A 4,931-nucleotide genomic window follows, 5' to 3' on the forward strand; every position below is an offset into this window, starting at 1 on the left:
CATCTTGCCATCTTTATGTAATACATGTATCACTATGCCACTTTTATGTTTACTACATACCGTACATTACTCATCACATATGTATATACCTTACTCGATACCATCTACTGCATCTTGCCATCTTTATGTAATACATGTATCACTATGCCACTTTTATGTTTACATACCGTACATTACTCATCTCATATGTATATACTATATTCGATATAATCTACTGCATCTTGCCTATGCCATTCTGTACCATCACTCATTCATATATGGGGCAGCAGGGTAGCCTAGTGGTTAGAGCGTTGGACTAGTAACCGGAAGGTTTCAAGTTCAACCCCCCGAGCTGACAAGGTACAAATCTGTCATTCTGCCCCTGAACAGGCAGTTAACCCACTGTTCCTAGAACGTCCTTGAAAATAAGAATTTGTTCTTAACTGACATGCCTGGTTAAATAAAGGAAAAATTAAATATATCTTTATGTACAAATTCTTTCATTCCTTTACACTTGTGTGTATATGGTAGCTGTTGTGAAATTGTTAGTTAGATTACTTGTTGGTGTTACTGCAGTGTCGAACTAGAAGCACAAGCATTTCGCTTACACTTCGCATTAACATCTGCTAACCATGTGTGTATGTGACCATCAACATCTGCTAACCATGTGACCATTAACATCTGCTAACCATGTGACCATTAACATCTGCTAACCATGTGACCATTAACATCTGCTAACCATGTGTGTATGTGACCATTAACATCTGCTAACCATGTGACCATTAACATCTGCTAACCATGTGACCAATAACATCTGCTAACCATGTGTATATGTGACCATTAACATCTGCTAACCATGTGTATATGTGACCATTAACATCTGCTAACCATGTGTATATGTGACCATTAACATCTGCTAACCATGTGACCATTAACATCTGCTAACCATGTGACCAATAACATCTGCTAACCATGTGTATATGTGACCATTAACATCTGCTAACCATGTGTATATGTGACCATTAACATCTGCTAACCACGTGTGTATGTGACCATTAACATCTGCTAACCATGTGACCATTAACATCTGCTAACCATGTGACCAATAACATCTGCTAACCATGTGTACATGTGACCATTAACATCTGCTAACCATGTGTATATGTGACCATTAACATCTGCTAACCATGTGACCATTAACATCTGCTAACCATGTGTATGAGACCATTAACATCTGCTAACCATGTGACCATTAACATCTGCTAACCATGTGACCATTAACATCTGCTAACCATGTGACCATTAACATCTGCTAACCATGTGTATGTGACCAATAACATCTGCTAACCACGTGTGTATGTGACCATTAACATCTGCTAACCATGTGACCATTAACATCTGCTAACCATGTGTATGAGACCATTAACATCTGCTAACCATGTGACCATTAACATCTGCTAACCATGTGACCATTAACATCTGCTAACCATGTGACCATTAACATCTGCTAACCATGTGTATGTGACCATTAACATCTGCTAACCATGTGTATGTGACCATTAACATCTGCTAACCATGTGTATGTGACCATTAACATCTGCTAACCATGTGTGTATGTGACCATTAACATCTGCTAACCATGTGTATATGTGACCATTAACATCTGCTAACCATGTGTATGTGACCATTAACATCTGCTAACCATGTGTATGTGACCATTAACATCTGCTAACCATGTGTGTATGTGACCATTAACATCTGCTAACCATGTGACCATTAACATCTGCTAACCATGTGTATATGTGACCATTAACATCTGCTAACCATGTGTATATGTGACCATTAACATCTGCTAACCATGTGTGTATGTGACCATTAACATCTGCTAACCATGTGTATATGTGACCATTAACATCTGCTAACCACGTGTATATGTGACCATTAACATCTGCTAACCACGTGTATATGTGACCATTAACATCTGCTAACCACGTGTGTATGTGACCAGATACATTTTTATTTGATTTGAATTAGTGCTCTGGAGAAGTTGCTGAGTTCCATGGAGCAACACTATCGCCACAACATGGATGTCACCAGGAGGGAGATGGAACGTACACAGGGTTGCTGCAACACCGTCACAGAGATGGACAGGAGGCTGACCACCACGGAGGGGAAGGTTAACGCCACAGCACAGGGCTATGATGTCATCAAAGAGCGCCTGGACACGGAGCTGGGTGGTGGGTCGGGTGAAGGAGGAGGAGGAGGTGAGAAAGGAGGGAGGACGAAGGTGACGGAGGAGAAGTTGAACGGTCGACTGAGGGAGGTGGAGAGGAGGCTGAACAACACGGTGAGGAAGACAGAGCAGAAGTTCACCAACACAGGAAACAACATGAAGGAGAACCTGCAGAGGGAGGTCACCACCATCCGTAACATAGTCCTCAGCCACATGGATGACCACGGCTACAGGATAGGCAAGGTAATCATACTTTTCTCTGTTGCAGCGCTGTGTACAGGCCTACATTAAAAACATATGTTGGATTGGGTTAAGGCCCTGCGACAGACTAGTGTCCTGTCCAGGGGATGTACTGGTACATCAAGCTGTCTCACTACAGAAACAGGAGATAGACTAGTGTCCTGTCCAGGGGATGTACTGGTACATCAAGCTGTCTCACTACAGAAACAGGAGATAGACTAGTGTCCTGTCCAGGGGGTGTACTGGTACATCAAGCTGTCTCACTACAGAAACAGGAGATAGACTAGTGTCCTGTCCAGGGGGTGTACTGTACATCATGCTGTCTCACTACAGAAACAGGAGATAGACTAGTGTCCTGTCCAGGGGGTGTACTGTACATCAAGCTGCCTCACTACAGAAACAGGAGATAGACTAGTGTCCTGTCCAGGGGGTGTCCTGTCCAGGGGGTGTCATGTAGACTACCTACCTACTATTCCTCTATATCTTCAAGGTGGAGCTGGACCTCACAGTCCTGACGGACACGGTTACTGACCACAGCCGACGACTGGGTCAACTAGAGAACACAACAAACTTTATCGACACCAAACTGTCGAGGACAGTGGACATGTGCTCCGAGACCTGCGGCCCCAACGGGAAGGGCCGTAAGACAGACGACATGGTCAAGACACTGGAGTGGACAGTAGTGGCCAACAAGGAGGACATCCAGAAGTTTGATACCAGACTCAAGGACCTATCGCTGACTGGCGACTCTATAATAGACAGAGTGGTGGAGCTCAGCAACGACGTTAAGAAGATCAAAGGATTGACGGGGAGGACAGCGAGCGCCTGAATCAGATAGTCACGGAGGTGGAGACGCTGGGGCGGGAGCGTGGACGACTGCTCCATCTGTAGCACAGTAGAAACAGAGACCTGCAGTTCTTCACCAACAGCACCAACAGCGTCCATCGGGAGGTGCCAAATGGAACTGACCAACCTGCGCAACAGGTTTGATTATTTGTTGTGTGTGTGTGTGTGTGTGTGTGTGTGTGTGTGTGTGTGTGTGTGTGTGTGTGTGTGTGTGTGTGTGTGTAGTTATTGAATAGCAAAGTAAAATGAGCATAGTGTCTTTCACCACAGTAACAGCCGCCATCTTGCTCTCAACAGGTTTGACTCTGAAGACTCTTCTTGTTCCCAGCTGTGCTCCAACCTGCAGGTAAATGACATGAATGAAAAGTCATTTTGATGACTATATGTTAATGTTTACTCATCTGTAGTTGTATCTGTCACGTGTGAATATATAGCTGTGTATGTTTGTTATCTAAAAGGAGGAAGTGGGGAGGCTGAAGGAGGAAGTGGAGGAGTGTACAGGGAACTGTAAGACCGGCCTGACGGACCTAAAGAAAAACCTGGACGGACATACGACCCTCCACGGACGGTTGGGCACGGACCTGAAACCATCCAGAGGAACTATCCAAGTTCACCATCAGGTAAATCTTCCCGCTAAGCGTTCCAAATGGCACTATTATTCCCTATGTAGTGCACTACTTTTGGGCTCTCTGAGCTATAAAGTAGTGCACTATAAATTAACTAGGGTCCCATTTGGGCATGATATCCTCTGATAAAACAGACAAGATGATCTGATTTGATATTAGATGTTATATCATTAGTATAACCCACCACTGTTGTACAGGTTTACTACCCTGAATGACTCTGTGAAGGGGCTAGGTCATACAGTCCAGAGGCATGGCAACACCATCACAGACCTGGGCTCTACCAAGGATAACATCATGTCTGAGGTTAGATATACTTTTATTGTCTGTTTTTAACAGAAAGTGTACTGCGTTTGCATTGTTTGCAGAAAGACAATTCCCACTGGGCAGAAACTGTTTGAATCAACATTGTTTCAACATGTTTCAAAGTTGTTTCAAAGTTGTTTCAACGTAATATGTCAAAGTATTGTGATGTGGAATCTACGTCATCAACTGTTGTATAGAGGCTGAAATTTCAACCACAGGATTAGGTCATCATGGTAACCAATTTTCAACTATAGGCTGGGCAGCAACTCCTACTGGAGAGTTGATGTATCTACAGCACCTCCTACTGGAGAGTTGATGTATCTACATTACAGCACCTCCTACTGGAGAGTTGATCTGTCTACAGCACCTCCTACTGGAGAGTTGATCTATCTACAGCACCTCCTACTGGAGAGTTGATCTGTCTACAGCACCTCCTACTGGAGAGTTGATCTATCTACAGCACCTCCTACTGGAGAGTTGATCTGTCTACAGCACCTCCTACTGGAGAGTTGATGTATCTACAGCACCTCCTACTGGAGAGTTGATCTATCAACAGCACCTCCTACTGGAGAGTTGATCTATCTACAGCACCTCCTACTGGAAAGTTGATCTATCTACAGCACCTCCTACTGGAGAGTTGATCTGTCTACAGCACCTCCTACTGGAGAGTTGATGTATCTACAGCACCTCCTACTGGAGAGTTG

General features: G+C 44.0%; 1 pseudogene; it reads left to right on the forward strand.

The window, feature by feature from the left end:
* The first annotated feature begins 2,013 nt into the window (after positions 1-2,013).
* Positions 2,014-4,227, forward strand: LOC135566234 (EMILIN-1-A-like; annotated as a pseudogene).
* Positions 4,228-4,931: the final 704 nt, after the last annotated feature.

This window comes from Oncorhynchus nerka, unplaced genomic scaffold (genome assembly GCF_034236695.1).
Source record: "Oncorhynchus nerka isolate Pitt River unplaced genomic scaffold, Oner_Uvic_2.0 unplaced_scaffold_6557, whole genome shotgun sequence".
Lineage (NCBI taxonomy): Eukaryota > Metazoa > Chordata > Actinopteri > Salmoniformes > Salmonidae > Oncorhynchus > Oncorhynchus nerka.